Genomic DNA, 17,599 nt, shown 5'->3' with positions numbered 1-17,599 from the left:
GAAGGAAGGAAGGAAGGAAGGAAGGAAGGAAGGAAGGAAGGAAGGAAGGAAGGAAAGGAGAGTGGCAATGTATTAAATAATCTCTTTTGAGTGTATCCTTAAGCAAAGATGAAGTAGTAGCTATGGTTGGTGAGAAGAACACTGCGGCAAGATGCCTGTGTCATTGTATCCACTGTTTGGGGTAAGATGGCAGAGCACATACCAGGGAACCCTGGGGAAGGAACCAACACAGATTAGAGATGATATCTTACCCATACTGGGCAAGCTCCAGCTCTGGAAGGGCAGAGAAAAGAATACAACAATGATGCTGAGGTATAGACCTAGTCATTCATTGGTTCTCTGTCCATGTGACTATGTTGACTTTGTTATGATTATTGTTATTATTGCAAAATATGGACTGGGCCATGCACAAGTCCTTCTGTCACCTTCATAAAATCTTATGTCAGAGAGTTATTGTTCATAAAAATGCTTCAAGGTAGGTAATATTTCCTCATTTTCACAGCTAGGGAAACTGAGTTTCTACGTGCCTTTACGCTTCTGTATTTTCTAGACAGATAATTGAAAGCTATGCCAAAAATTCCATAGCTCTACTGTGATATGATAGCCTTGAAACTCGATCAACATACTCCCTCAAGAATTAGAAGTATATAATCTATATCTGCCATGATTCATCATTTTAGTGACATGTATAAGAGGTCCTGGGTTCAGGAGCATGCAGGAGAAATGGGAATACCAAGGTCATATTATTCCTATGACCAAGAAGACACCAGGTTCCTTTGTGTAAGAATGTGAGGGGACAGTACAGGGAGGCATTCCTTAAGGAAACAGGAGGCAAAGGCTTTTCTTCATTGTCCTAAATGATTTTGGTGAGTTGATTTGTTAGGCACAAAATGGTTTCCCACAGGACACTCTATGAAAGACACGGGTCTCTGAACTGTGTCAAGAAAGAAGAGTAAGTATATTTGGTGAGAAAAAAAAATGTTCTTTTCCCCTCTTCCCTCCTCTTATCTCACTAGCTCCATACATTCCACAGAGGCGTCCTTGTGATGAACCCTCCAGACAGCCATGCCCTTCTCTACAGTCTTCCTACTTCTGCTGCGCTTGTCGGACTGTATCTTTGAAAGACTGTCCCAAGAAGTCCAAACTGCACATGAACACACCACTTGTCATGTTTGGTATGGCGAAGGTTCAGTCAGCAACTGTCCAGACCCTGGTGATTCAAAAGGGTACATTGCCTGCTGACATGACAACCACTTTCATCTAAGTACAGCCTGATGTTCACAAAAGGAAATCACTTGACACATTTCTCAAAACATGACTGGCCGATGGTTAAGTGACACGTGGCTGTACTTAGCACAGCAAGTAGAATCCCAGTCTTCAGAAAGTGCCTGATAATGGACTCACTCAATAAAAGTCTGTTTAGTTAAATTTCACTTGAACATGTCTCAACCAAATAGATTTGACCTTGATATTTCATATTTGACCTTGACAATTATTGGGCAAATCATCATCTGTCTTACTCCACAGATGAAAGGGAAAGAACTCCAAAGGGAGCAGAGACTGAAGACTCACGGGGAGCTCAGCTGTCCTTCCTTTGCTCCCGGGCTCCTTGTCACTACTTCATCCCCAGCCAGGTTGGATGTATGCAGAGCTGTCAGCCATGTTGCTAGCCTGCATAGCTCTCCTTAGTCACCACTGAAAGTGAGCAGTTCTCCTCTTTCAAGTCAAACCTGAAGGCCACTTTCAGAGCCCATTAAAGTCCCAGGATAGGCCAATCTGACCCAGACCCAAGCTGCCATTTATTGCTAGAACTCACTTCTTTATAAGTATTTAGCACATTTTACCAACCATTTTTATAGATCCATAGAGTAAATAGAAAAGAAACAAGCCTCTGACACCAAACTCAAGATTAAATACCAATTGTCAACAGTTCTGTGACCATCAGAACACTATTTAATTTCCTAGGGCCTCAGTTTTCTAATCTGCATGGGGGGGGGGATGTCTGCCTATTAGTAAAATAATGAAGCCAGCAAACACTTTTAACTATTTGTACAGAAGAGATGATAGATAGATAGATAGATAGATAGATAGATAGATAGATAGATAGACAGACATGATAGATAAATACATGGACATAGATGATAGATATAAGATACATACATGCATACATACATACATGTGTAGATGATAGACAATACACAGATATTGATGATAGATGATAGATAGATAGATAGATAGATAGATAGATAGATAGATAGATAGATAGATCAACCCATAATATTTATTTCACATCATGAGAAATAAAATATTAAGAAACCTATTAAAAGAGCTTATAATGGAGCTAACTGCATAGACAATAGGTTTAATTCTCATATCTATGTATGTAAGTATGCATGAATGTATGTATGTATGCATGCATGTATGTATGTATATGCATCTATGTATGTGTATGTGTGTAAGTATATACATTCACAGAGAGAAGAGCAATTAGAGAGTTTTAAAAAAGAAATCTAAGATTATTTTAAGTACTGTATTTTTCTAAACAAAAGAACTGAGGATGAAAACAATTAAATAACCTGCCCAAATCAACATACTTACATTTTCCTTGAAATTAAAAGTGTTAAAAGTCTCTTGAAATTCTGTACTTGCGAGGTGCCTGCCATTTAGCATGTAATCAGCTTAAGATGTGGTCTAACACCAACCATTGAGTTCTAGCCCCTTCTGAGGTAATGCCATTCTTGTTGCATCTTATTCAGATCAAGATTGTTACAGACAAGAAACCCCAAGGGAACCATCTCCATAGCTCTGAGAATTGGCCTAATGAGCTGTTTGTGCTTCCTTGGAGAGGAAAGGGTCTTGAGAATACAGAAAACTGCTCTTTAAGGAGACTAAATCATTTTCTTCTGCCCTGAGAATATTATAGAATTCTGCTTGGCAAGAACCATGATGTCCCTAATCCTCACCTAAGAACCATAGCAGTCAGTGGAAATAGCAGAGACTCAAAAGTAAGAGATGTAAGTTTGAATCTCAGCTCTATGAACTCCAAGAGGGAGGCTGAACCCTCCAAGTTCCCTCTTGTATGAAATGGGAATAATAATATCTGCCCCTTCCCAACTATAAGAGTGACAGCTCGGTGGGATTCTGTGCTTCTTTTCATGCTTACTACATAGAGAGTGCTTGATGAATATTTATTCACTTGATGGGTTGCACATGTACTGTCTGGCAAAGTATGGATGCATCACCAGATGCTATCCAGTTAGGTCAACTCTAGCATTATACCTGGGTCCCTAAGAGGCCTCTAACAGATGTTTATTCCCTGAATGGAATGCCTGCCCAGTGACTGCCATAGTAGTTGCTAAATGAATGTTCATTCATTCAATGGAATCCTAACAGTGCATAGCACTTAGTCAACACTCAAGAAAAATTGATTGAATCCAAGCAGGCAAAACAGGACTTTATTTGCTTAATGAAATTTTGCAATTCCATAAATATTGTATGTTGTTGCCAGTGCTTTATGAAGTGAATGAAGCCTTGCTGGAGTGCTCTCTCATCTTGTGCTTGTTAGCAAAACATTGGAAACTATTTTCCAAACACACAGCATTCCACGAATGTGTCCTGACAATATTGGCAATGCTAAACACCCCCAGGACCCTAGACAAGTGGCAAGAGAATGCAGTATACAAATTCATTGAGAAGTCGATGCATCTGTCTTCACACAGAGAAAAGGAGCCACTTGGGTTCTCCTGTGTTTGCCCAGAACTCAGTTTGACAATTGTTCTGGCATGTTCTAGAGTTCTGAGGCTCTCAGGAAACATTCCCAAGTATAGAAAGACTGTCAAGAACAGGAATTACTACACACACACACACACACACACACACATACACACACACACTTATATATAAAACCTTACAAAGGATTGATGTCTTTGAAAGTTCTGCTTCATTTTATCTATTTTACAGCAGTAAAGCAATTCCCTTGAGATAGCCCAGCAGTTTAGAGCCCATGTTGTTCTTGAAGAGGATGGGAGCTTTGATTCATAGCATCCATATGGTGGCTTACAACCATCCGTAACTCCAGTTCTGTGTGATCTGATACCCTCTTCTGACCTCCTTGGGCAACATATTTGTACATGGTGCATAGACATGTATGTAAGGGAAACATTCATACACATAAAATAAAATAAATATAAAAATAAAAAATACGGCCATCCTTGGCTACATAGTTTGGGTTTAAGGCTGGTATATATAGAGCCTGTCTAAGTGAAGGAGAGATGGAGGGAGGGAAGGAAGGACAGAGGAAGGGAGGGAGGGAGAAAAGGAGGGAAGGAGGGAGGGGAGGGGAGGGAAGAGAGGGGGAGAGAGCTTCTTTCATAAATATTTGTTTTCTGAAGATACCCAGAATAGACAGACACTCTGGGATTCTTCTACAAAGCACCTGGTACTGTGCTTGGACCAGAATGGAATGTGAGTCTCCCTGGCAGAAAAGGCCACAGAAGAGCATCCCAGTTCTTAAAGCAAAAGTGAAACTTAAGGTGCGCTGAGGAGGAGGAGTCCACTGTGAGTGGACAGCAGGTAAGTAGCAACAAGATATGCTGAGAAGGTAAAGATAGCTGGGCGACCTTTATTGACATGTCACGGAGCTTTGACTTTACCCTGGGACCTGTGAGGAACACTATTTATATCCCTGATAATACCTGTTTCCATCTGTTGCATTTTAGACTTGGTTATTTATCATTATCATTTATGTTATTATTTTCTCTACTTCCTTCTTCCACTCTGTAAGCTCTCTGGAACCACTATACGTGTGCTCGTCTCTTTATTACCATCTACAGTAATAAAAGCAAAGTGGATTCCAACCTAAGTAAGAGGCTGTCTCATCTTTCCAGAAACTAATCTTGTTTACATATTATCTAATTCTCTCTCCAGGCTGTCGGGTGTCCATTGGGAGTTAGTTAGTATCCATTTGTTCCCTCTAGGTGCTTACATCCAGGAAATATGGAGTTTCTGTGGTCCTTGGAAGGCTAAAGAAGCCAATCTGGGGATGACTGGTCCAGGACACAATTCCAATGTGAGGATGCAGAGGTTAGTGACTGCTGCTGTTGCTACTGCTGAGTGGAATCACCAAGACCTCACACCCTCAAAAGTGCAAAGACCATGTTCTATGCCTTTCAGCTGAGTCAGTCCACAGGCACGAGTGTCTCTGTGACTTTAGTTGCCAACAGCAGTGAGATCAGGACTATGGCCTCCAACTGATGTCCAAACTCCACATCTCCTGGGAGCTCAGCTCATTAGTGAAATCTAATTTGCTTCCAAGCCTCCAACGTCAAGGGAGTCCAGGAAATGGAGTTTTTAGCCTTCTTGGTCCTCTGATAAAGAATGGCTCACACTTACAATGCTCCAAGCCTCCGTGAATCTGAAGAGCCGTTGGATGGCAACAATTGCTTGTGGCCAGTGTTATCTTCTTCAGTGGTGTATCATCTCACCCGTTACATGTTTGCTTCAGCCAATGCACCCAATCCATGCTCATGTAAGCAACCTGAATGCCACTTAGTGAGACATTAAAAAAGAAGACTTAAAAGTAGGAAGAGTCTTGTGGGAAGTAAGATAGACGTCACAGGAATGGGGGATGGGGGAAGAGTGGAGAGGTGATCCAATACTACATATACATGCAGACTTGTCAAAGGACAAAATATAAATTCAAAAGGAAAAAGAAAAGCTCATCAATACAGATGGGGAAGGATATCTGTTCTGGTTGTGGCAAAGGTAGCTAGTATAGTAAAACGTAACTAATTATAGGCTGCGTAATATAGAAAGTAACTTCTGATATATATATAATACACATATAATACACATATGTGTGTGTATTATATGCATACATGTGTATACATGTGCATGCACACACACACACACACACACACACACACACACACACACTGCAATGGCTATTCTCAGTTGTCAAGCTGAGATCCAAAATCATATGGCCAGAGACCATCTAGGTTAGATTGGTTTATAGACATGATCGAAGGGGATATTTTTATTAGGTTAATTAGGTTAACTAGGCCTCCCTCTTGGTGTGGGAAGTTCTGTTTCCTGGGCTGGGATCCTGGACTGAATAAAAAAGACAGAGAGAACTCAGCACAAGCACCCTTTGTTCTGACTCCTAACCTCAGATGCGCTGTGACCAGCTGACACAATCTCCTATCACAGTGATTTTGCAGCCTGTGATGATGATGATGGACAGTAACCTCAAGCTCTAGACCAAAATAAACCTTTCCACCTCGAGCTTCTCTTCTCAGGGTATTGACCACTGCAACAGAAAAGTAACTAGGGCTGGCCTGCATGAAATCACATATGACATAGAAGCCTCTTCTAGGCATCTTCTCAGCAGTTCTGCAGTGAGACTAGCAAGCAATCTTTTTTTTTTTAATGAAAATAATCAAAGCTTGCTTCCCCCTTCTCTGCCCTTTCCTCATTCTCTCTCACTCTCCTCTTGGCCCCCTTTCTCTTTTGAAGAATTCAGCTTTTTTCTGGAGGTGGTAACACCAGCAGCAAAGAGGGGGTGTCAGTCTGTGCCTGCAGAAAGGCAACCTAGACAGGAAGTCAGCAAGAGCCCACACAGGTCCACACAGCACAGTGTGGGAGCAGAGAACCTGGACAGGGTGGGAAAGATGCCGTGGTAGGATGTGTACACAACGGCCTAAAGCTCAGAAACCTTAAAGCACATGTCCGCATTCAAGGATGGGGAGAAGAGCCAGGGCTGGAGGAAGGAAGATGAATGCCCCACAGAGGAAGGAGACAGTGGCATGGAGTACTCAGGACACTCGGGGGAATTTGTTAGTTAGTTAGTGTGTATAAGAGAAGTAGGGGAGGTTTGTGAGGTTTGTGAGTCATAAAGTAGGAATGAATCCTGTGATGATATTATTGTGGCATGGAAACTTTATATATATTTGTTTATATTTTACATATTATATATTTATAGTTTATATTTTATAACATATAATAGTTTATTGTATATATGATATATCATATATTATATATACTAATTATAGAATATATCATATATTGTTATACTAATTATAGAATATATAATAGTAAACTATTCTGCATATGTACAAAAAAAAAGCAAAGGTTAAAATAAAAGCATGCCCATTTGCACATTTCCTGGCTCTCTCCACACCAAGGAACTAAGAACAGTTACATTCCAGCAAGGGGCACATCTAGCCCCCTAACTTTTTTGCTTTAGAGCAGAGTTGCACGTAACTCTAACTCTGCCTGCACCTCACAAGTTCTGGGACTGCAAGCTTGTGTCACCACACCCTCCTAGCACCTAAATCTTGGCTTCCAAATGACATTCCATACTAAAGAGAACCAGAGCTCCTTGGGAACATGGCTGATTCCAGAGCTGGGTGGGGCAAGGACGGGACAAGATGAGCCAGGAGCATCCTGCCGTGCCAAGGAGTCAAGAGTCAAGGAATAGTGGAGACATGTCAGAAGGACACAGAAACTAATTGGCTAAATCTGAATATCTTCAACATTATGACAAATAATAAAAGCAATGGGTTGTAATCCATTATTAAGATAGAATACACATCTATACCAATAAATAACCGTAAAGGTCAAATGGAGCTCAGAGTATCCACACACACATACAGTTTAAACATCTGTCCCCCTGAAATCACAACAGAGTGTAACTTTCAAACAAAGAGGCCCAGCAGATACTAACTGAGAGGCCATCCTCTTGAACCTCACCGCCAGGGGTAGAAACTGAAGTTCTGAAGTTCTGAGAGGACACAGGGAGAGGACTAACATTACCTCTGGGGTATCCTTACCATGATGCATGAACTTCAGAAAGAAACACCAGAAGACAGACTCAAGCTGAGAGCTGTTGTATGGAATAACAGACCTGTAATCTTCAAACGTGTCCACCTCATATAAAACTGAAAGACTGGGCAAATGGATCAGAACCCAAAGGGACAAGTCAGCTACATACAATGATTTCAAATTGGAAATGTTCAGAAGGCCTAAAAAAATGCATTGTAGAGACAAGTTGGTACATCTTCCGTGAGGCTTGTTAACCTTGTACACATGTTCATTTCCCAATTTTGAGGATTCCACTGTGGTTATATAGAATGTCTTTGTGTATAGGAAATATACACATACATTTATTTCTGAACAGTTCAGAAGGAAACCAAACAAAGTCCTTTGCATGAAATTTGCAGCTCTCCTGCAAGCTCCTTGATATTCTAGTTTTTAAAATATCATTAATATCACTGTAGATTCATATGCAGTTTTATTAAAGGTGTATTTATTTATTTATATGTGTGTGAATGCTTTGCCTGCATGTATGTATGTGACCACTCATATGCCTGATACCCAAAGAGGCCAAAAGAGGGCTTCATATCCCCTGGCCTTATAGATGTGGATGCTGAGAACTAAACCTAGGTCCTCTGGCAAAACAACAAGTTCTCTTAGCCATCTTTCCAATCCTCAAAATAATTGTTTGAGACGAGGTGTTTCCCAGGCTCACATGACACTTACTATGTAGACCTGGTTTTGAACTTGAAAGCCTGCTATCTCAACCTCCCAAGTACTGACAATCGATGTGAGCTACCACACTTGATGTAAATTTTCTTTTTAAGTATAGTAAGCACCCAAGTATACCCAGGGAATCCATGTATCTAAAATCAATACTTAAAACTTCACCTAGCTCTCAAAGCTTCCAGACAAACTCCACTTAAGCTATAAACACCTCAGGGTCTTTCCTTAGTGCATATTCTATCTTGAAAAATTCTGAGTGGCCCCAAATGAACGCCAACTTGTCTATCACAGGGCCTGGGGGAGGAGGAGAAAGATGCTCCCACGAACACTCAGATCTGAATGTCAGTTTTGCTACCTCTTAAGTACACTACCCTGAGCAATTGCTTAATCTTGCCCTGCTTTAGCTTCCTCAACTGTGAAATGGAGATAATATTTACTTCACAGTACTGCTGAGGGAACTCCATACAATCATGGGTGTGAACCTGCCCACCTGATGACTGGCACAGGCAGACAGGCTTTCTACTTGGTTTTCAATTGCTCAACAATTTAGTCTTATATAACCCTACAAGTTCCCTTGACCCTGACAGAACTGCTCCTGCTTATAGGTGGACACATTTGCAATTTCCTCATTTGTTTTCCTTTGTATCCTTCATGTTTGACAAGCAGATATCGAGAGCCCATCACACGGGAAACTACTGTGCAAATGAGAAGAAATCGACCCCGAGTTAGTTCTTTTATCTTTCGAAGAGGAGGATGCGTTACAAATTTAAGTCAGTTTAGTAATCCAACCGAGGGTGTGTTTGCCTCGCGCTCCCTGTCTCCTGCTGTCCCTATTGAATCCGCCCACTCCTCCATCACATACATATTTATTTTCCAATGAGTTCTGAAAGATTTCCAAGGTAGAGCAAGAAACAGGGAATGCAGCTGACGTCTGCCTCCCCTGGGGATTATGTCACTCCTTGATTTAATTTGTCTTGACATTTTCTCCATTGTACTTTCTGCTCCTCATCAGAATGCACCCCTCTTGGAAAACAAACGTACTTATAGACTACTCGGGGCAATCTTGAAGATGGTTGTGTATGTTCATGTGTAAAGTTCAACACACGCACCCAAGGCCCTGTCCCCTAAGGGACATGCCACGTGAGCATGAAGTCTTGTCTTACCTCCAATGTTCTCTGCAAGGAGCCTTTGCAAACCCCACTCAGGCAAGGTAGAGAAGAATTTATTTTCCATTTTTAAGCCATGGGCAATTTTGTTTGCTTAAGCTTAATTGTTCCCGGATACTGGGAGGGTGCAGAAGGTAACTCTATGTTTGATTTTAGTGACATTTTGGCATTGATTTGACATCCTAGCTTTTAAAAAAAATTAATAAAACACATATATGCAAAATAGGCCGTTTGGACCACTTTTTGTCATCTTTGTTTTACTGAAAAGATAAAAGGTTCTGTCATGGAGATGAAATGCAGATAAAACCCAGCTGTGTTTCCATGGCCTTTCCTAAGGGGACTGGACATCACAAGGAAGCAGGCTGGAGTGGAATGGACTCTCATTTGAGAAACAGCAGCCATGCCTTCAGCTTGGCAGCCAGCCCAGGGGAGATTCATCCTCTCGCTGCGCTTCCCTCTCCCTCTGGCTCCTCAGGCCTCATTCTGAAGACTACCTTGTTTCTCCACTGTTTGTAGGAAAGGCTTCTGGCAAAGTGGAATGATTCTGGGGTACATCCCCCCACTCCCCAACCCAGGACAGTTTGAAACAGCAGAAGAATGGGAGCTTCAGAAACTCATGAGGCCAGTGACACCCACTGTGAGGTAACTCTTGAAAGAATCAAATCAGATTCCCTTCAAGTGAGAAAGTCATCCCTTCCCTCACTCAGACTGCTTCCTTAGATGTTTAGTCAAACCTGTATGCGCCAGGGGCCCATGTGCCTTCCCTCAGCCCTCACCACAAACCTTCTTCTCCATGAGGTCCCATTAGTTCTGCTCGCTCTGAAGTTTCTTTTCCAGGATCTGATTTCTCGTCCCTCCTTTAAATGTTGGTGCGTCCCTGGAATCCATTCCTGGACACTTCTACATTCCTGTATCTTACCTCCACCAACCAACCGCCCCCCCCAAAAAAACACACACACAAACTGGTGACTCTGGCAAGGAATTTTTTTTAAAAAGGGGGGGGGTGACAAACTCTGAACCCTGTGAGACTCTCTGGGATAGGCTGAGGGTATGGTCCAGTTGGGAGAGTGCTTGCCTAGCATCCCTGAAGCCTTGGGATTTAATCCCCAGCACTGCATAAACCAGGCATGTAATCTCAGCACTGAAGAGGTAGGGGCAAGAGAAGTAGGAGTTCAAAGTCAGCCACTACTACATAGTGAGTTTGAGACTAGCCTGGGCTACATGAAGAAAGGAAGAATCTGAAGGCAGGCAGGCAGGGAGGGAGGGAGGGAGGGAGGGAGGGAGGGGAAGATAAAGAATGAAGAAGTGGAGGAAGGGTGGGAGAGAAGAGAGAGGAAAGGGGAGGAAGAAAAAGAAAAAAGAATCAATATACTTTGAAGAAGCAAGTTTAATTTTATAGTTTAGTATCTAATAAAAGAAAGAAATAACTGTTGTTTATAATACAAATCACTGACGTTGAAGCTTGACAGTCTCCTTGGTGATAGAGACACAGAAAAACTTCCCTGGGCTGTGGCCATGTTCACCAGACAATGTGTGATTGGCATGCAGAGGGTAAACAGCAACTGCTTACAGTAACTTCCCATGCACCCACACTTTAGAGATGCCTCACACTGGCAACATCTTACGCTCTGTCTCCAGCCCTGTTGGCTCCATGAGCCTGCTATCCATATACAGATGCTTCGGGGCTGTTTCCACTTGAAAGTCTCACACCTCACAGATCTGAAAGAGATTGGCACCCTCTCCACACCTTGTTCCTGTCTTCGAGTGGCACCCAACACCCAGGCTGGGGGCACGGGTGCGTCGTTCATTCTTGATCTTGCCACATAATGGCCAACACTGATACATCCTCTATCCATTTTCTCTTCTCTGTCACAGCCTACACTGATCATTCAGGCCTTTCCTCTGTATGATCTTAGAACCTGGATCCCCAGCTTCAAATCCCCCTTGGTTTTTTCCCCACACTATTGGAAAGTGAGCCATCTAAACACGTGTCTAAGGTCATTCACACAGTCCCTTGATTATAATGCTCTGGTGGTTCTCTTTCTTATATAATAAAGTTTCACACTTGGGGCCAGCAGGATTGCTCAATGGGTAAAGGCTTTCTGTGCAAGCCCAACAAGTTGAGTTCGGTCCCCAGAAACCACCCAAAGATAAAAAGAGAGAACTAACTCCATGAGGTTGTCCTCTGACTGACCTCCATACACATGGAGGTGTATTGGTGACATACACGAGTGGCCACATACAACAAATACACATACACACATTAGTAACAAATAAAACAACTATTTAAAGATTCACATCCTTAGAAGAACCATGACACTTCTAACACGGCACAGGTCTGTCTTTCATCGATGCTTCATTCCCTCCAAATACTATTTTCAAGATGCTTGTCTGCCAGCTTTCCACACTTCTTCCCATGTGTAGACACTTATGGGCATGCTTTCCTCTCATGGATGAGTTGTGGGAAGGATTGGGTGCCCTGAAGGGAATAGGAACTCCACAGGAAGACCAACAGAATCAACTAACCTTGACCCTTGGAGCTCTCAGAGACTGAACCACCAACCAAAGAACAAGCACGGTCTGGATCTAGGTGCCCTCACACACATATATGGCAGACATGGAGCTTGGTCTTGGTCTTGTGCATCCCCCAGCAACTGGAGCAGGGGTTATTATCCCTAAAGCTGTTGCTGTCTGTGGGATAGGTTCTTCTAGCTGAGCTGCCTTTTCTGGCCTCGGTGGAAAAGGCTATACCTAGCCCTGCAGAGACTTGATGTTTCAGGGTGGGGAGGATACCCAGAAGGGAGGGACTTCCACCCTCTCAGAGTAGAAGGGGAGATGGAAGAAAGTGTGGGAGGGGGTGACCAGGCGTGGAGGCAGTGATTCGGATATAAAGTGAATAAATAAAATTTTAAAAATAAAAAGAAAGTAATTTTTCTCTCCACTGGGCTCCAGTTACATTTCCAACAGACTTCATTAAGCTCTTATCTGTTTATAAATGTGGTTAGTGAATGCCTTCCTTCATATACTCTGAGCACCGTGAATGTAAGAGCTGAAGAATATATTCACCTGTTTCCTTAGGATCTGACCCGAGGAAGGACCAAAGAGACAGAGATAGGAAGAGTCTGCAGTCCTGTCCTCCAGAACTCACCAGGAGACTCACTAGGGCAAGAGAAAGGTGTATTATCTGGTTTTAACTAGCTCCCTAATGCCACAAGACAAACTACCGAAATTTAGCAGACTGAAAAGTAATAATTTGTGATGTCTCTGTAGATCAGTAGTTCAGACAAGGTACAGAGAGAGATCATTTGACGCTTCCTCCTCTGGCCTAGAACCTTGACTGAAAGCCAAGTCTATGAGCAGGAAGTAGCTGAAGGTTCCATCTCATATACACTGAGACAGACTGTTGTCTAGGGCTCAGCTGGAAGAGTCAATCAAAATATCTCCATAGGAGTTCTCACAAAACAGTGGAGAGATTTCAAAGGCAAAAGATGTCCTGAAAAGCAGAAAAAGACAGGTGGCAACCATACTGCCTTTAAGGCCCTAGTCTTAGGAAACCTGACACGTCCTTTTGATTGTTTTAAAAACCTATTTATTTTGTATTAGCAGACAAAAATTTAGGTTTTACTGGGGCATTTTTCAAACAAAATTTTATTGTTTCTCTCCCTACCCCAGTACGCCCTTTCTTCTTTCATTTATAAGTGTCCCCTGGCACTTCCTCCAACCCCTTTCTCACCAACTCTTATCTCCTATCAACTTTTACAACCTATAGTCACCCTCACACCCCCTTATTACATGCATGCACATATTAACAGTTTTAGGATCTTGAGCCTAGGTTGCCTCTCTTATTATTCATTCCAAATCCATTTCTTTCCCAAAAATTTTCATAATTTCATTTTCTTTGCAGCCGGTTAAAATTCTTTTATATGTGCCACAACCTTATTACCCCTTCTCCTGTTGATGGATGTAGAGGTTGATTCCATTTCCTGGCTACTTGAATAAGGAAGCAGTAAGCATGGAGTTGCAGGTCTCTCTGCCATAGGATATAGAGTCCCTCGGGCATAAACTCAAGAGTCACACAACTTGGTCACAGTATAGATCTAGCTAACATTTTTGAGAAGCACACCTCCTAATTTCCATAAAGAGTATGCTTCCTAGAATACTCTATTGATTACATTCATCACAAAAGTCCACCCAGTTCCAAGGAGAAGAAACACTCTGAGACAGTATATCACATTGCAATTAAAGTATATACAGTGATGTTTTCTAGTTGATAGCACACTTAGAAAATAACAGCCAGTCTCCTTTGAGGGCTGCTACTTTGATTTCACAAGGCCTTAGGAACAAGTATCTCTACTTCTTTGTAAGCTTCCATGTTTAGAGAGTTGGGTGGCAACTTTCTGTCTAGACAGATTCCTATAATCCCAAAAACACATTGCTGAGGCAGGAGGTTGAAGGAATTGTCCAGGATTTGAACTTGTTCTTCTAAACTCTGCTGTAGACAAGTCAGGTAGGAATAGCTGGAGCTCTTCAGAAACAAACAGCTTCGAGGACACTTTTCTCCACCCACCCTCTTTAAACTGAGCTAAGAAGGATCCTATTCTTTTCCTTTTTATAGGAACCTTTACTGCATGGGCAAAACAGCCTCTGTAGATGTGTCTGGAGAAGCCTGAGTCCAGGGACAAATTCGACTCAAACTTCCAAGCTGTGTCTCAATATTCACCGTAAAAACAAAACATAAAAAAAAAAGAAAGAAAAAAGAAACCACTAGCAGTCACAGCCTGTGGACATTGTAAGGCACTTTCCTTGTGTGAGTGAACAATGGCCCAGGGGACAAATCCTGCCAACAACAGCCTGGTTTTATAAATAACATCTTACGGGAACATATCCATGCTTCAGTTTAAGTACGGTCTACGTTCACTTTCATGTGGCAGAGATGAATCACTGCAACAGGGAACCATCTAGGTCCACAAAACTTAAACTACTCTCAATATGTCCCTTTATAGAAAAACACTTGCAGACCAGCCCAAAACTGTTTACTTGCTTACATAAATCCCAGCGTCTTGCATCTCTCTGTGCCGGGCTCTATGCTAGAATCCTTGCATGCTATCCTTCAGTTTCACTTACAGCCACCAGGTAACCACTACTCTCCCTGTCTTGAAGATGGCGAGACCACGTGTCTAAAGAAGTTAAAAGGTTTGCACAAAGCCATCATTGATACGTGGTGAAATCCAAGCCCTGATCAGAAAGATCCTAAATCTTGTGTTTGCTCTCTTCCATGGCTTCCAGAGAACACATTCTCCTTTTGGCTTCCTTGTTAAGAAAACGGCTGCCACTCTAGCTGGAATCTAAAGCTAGTGTGTGTGCTTGAGTCTTGGGTGTGTGCACTGGAACATAAGTCCTTTCTTTTTTCTTTTCTTTTTTTTTTTTTTTTTTTTGGTTTTTCGAGACAGGGTTTCTATATATAGCCCTGGATATCCTGGAACTCACTTTGTAGACCAGGCCGGCCTCAAACTCAGAAATCCACCTGCCTCTGCCTCCCCAGTGCTGGGATTAAAGGTGTACACCACCACGCCCAGCAAGTCCTTTCTTCAAATAACTCCTTACAATGGAGATGCATCAGTATCCAATGAAATAGGGATTGCAGAGCTTGCCTCTGCATCCCTTAGAATTTTGGAGAGAGATGGGACCACATTACATACCTCCTTTCACATGAGACAAGGAACCTGAAGCTACAGACAAGCAATTGTAGGAGCCACCACTCCCTCCCTCAGAGATCTAAAAAAAAGAAGGGCTGCTCAGGCAACCTGGAAGAACAGAAACTCTTAATTCTTATGGGCAGATATCCCTGGACATCAGCCACTGCTACAATAAAACCTCCACTAGTGCTCAGCGAATTCTGTGTCTCTCCTTCAGCTGGAACTGTGCTTCTAAGCATGCGTCTGCATTCTAAGATCACCTCTGCTTTCCCCATTCACAAAGGAATAACTTCCTCACAGGGTGGAAGAGAAAAATGTGTGGGGCACAGGTACCCATGCTCAGAAGGAGTCTGCCCCAACACACCTTGCAATACAACTATTACATATTTATTGAGACTAGGACCCAAGCCTGAGGAAGGCACTGCCTCCAATGTTTGTTTGCTAGTTTTGTTTTATATTTTTAAATTCTCCGTCAGCTATTGTATGCATATTTTCTGAGCACCCACTGTGTCCAGTTTTAGATCTAGTGAAAATGAGATAAATCAGAAAAAAAAAATCCCCCATCCATAGCAACAATAATCAATAGCATACATATTCCATGCCAGGTATTTTTCTAAAAACCATGGTAACTTTAAAACTCACAGCAATGCTGTGAAGCAGGTACTAACATTGCCTCATTTCACAAAGGAAACCAAGTCCATATGTGTTCACTCATGCAACAAATATACACACACAAGGACACTCGTACACATGTACCCCAGGCCTCTGTGTAATAGTCACTGAACAGCACTGTATACACTTGGAACCCTAAAAACTGACAACAAAATTCTTTATCACTGTATGCCTGTACCTTTCTGCTAGCCATATCTTCCCTCTAAGACAGTGTGTCTCAATATGTGGGCCATGACCCCTTAAGGTCAAATGATCTTTTTCACAGGGGTTGTCTAAGACCATCCAGAAAACACAGGTATTTACAATTCATAACAGTAGCAAAATTATAGTTATGAAGCAGCAACAAAGATAACTTTATGGGGGGGTCACCACAACCTGAGGAACTGTGTTAAAGGGTCCCAGCACTAGGAAGATTAAGAACGGCTGAGCTAAGACCATTTTATAGATTTGTAGTCCCAGTAAGGTTCAGGCCCTCCCCACGGTCACACAGCCAGGGTAGGATCTGTTAGTGCAGTCCTGCTCCACCACAAGCATCTGGACTAAGATCCTAAAGACCTTCAGAACCCTGCCTGTCAACTCCAGCATGTCTTCACTCCCTGCCCTGTCCTGCGGTCCTACATTAAGATCCATAACACCACATTTAGGACCCTTCCAGAAAAACAATAAACAAAGATAAACAAACAAAAACCTGTATTGCTCGACCCGAGAAGAGTAAAAAACCTGAGCACCAGGAGGTGACAAGGCCAGCACCAGCGACTTGGCCTCAATGGGACTTCACTTCACTTAGTACAGATATATGACCCACAGCAGCCCATAAGGAGGATGGGTGCTCCCCTGAAGGGTTCATAATGGTGAAGCTACCGCTAGAGTGTGTTTTCCTTCTCTCTGGAAAAGTTCTACAAATGTTGTCTTAGAGACTCACAGCCTTCAAGAAAGCCAAGAACCATTGGGCCAGAAAGACAAAGTAAGCCAGGAGACAGGATATCGGATCCCAGAGGGACTGCTCCTGAAAAGGAACAGCCCTGCTTTCCTGTGCTTGTGAAAGCATTTTGGAAGCTTCTAAGAAGACTTTGAAATTAGTGAAATTCAGCCTCATGGGGCCTAGGGTCTTTCCAAGGGTATGCTGCCCTAGATTTAAAAAGCAATGCTTCAGTGAAAAGGTGGCTTTACATTTATACATTGTGTGTGTGTGTGTGTGTGTGTGTGTGTGTGTGTGTGTGTGTGTGTGTGTGTGTGTGCGTGCGCACAGGGTCCAGAAGTACACATTGAAAATGCATGAGTGCAGGTCTGAGGACAGCTTTATGGACTCAGGTCTCTCTGGTTATCTTTTTGGGGGTTCTGGGAGAGACTTCAGGTTGCTAGGGTTGAGCATCTACTGGCCCAGTGCCTTCTCTCACTTGCCATCTTGCCAGCACTAAGGAATTAATTTTAAGCCGGGCGTGGTGGCGCACGCCTTTAATCCCAGCACTTGGGAGGCAGAGGCAGGCGGATTTCTGAGTTCGAGGCCAGCCTGGTCTACAAAGTGAG

The sequence above is a fragment of the Mus caroli genome, chromosome 4 (assembly GCF_900094665.2).
Source record: "Mus caroli chromosome 4, CAROLI_EIJ_v1.1, whole genome shotgun sequence".
Lineage (NCBI taxonomy): Eukaryota > Metazoa > Chordata > Mammalia > Rodentia > Muridae > Mus > Mus caroli.
Note: the sequence above shows the minus strand (reverse complement) of the source record.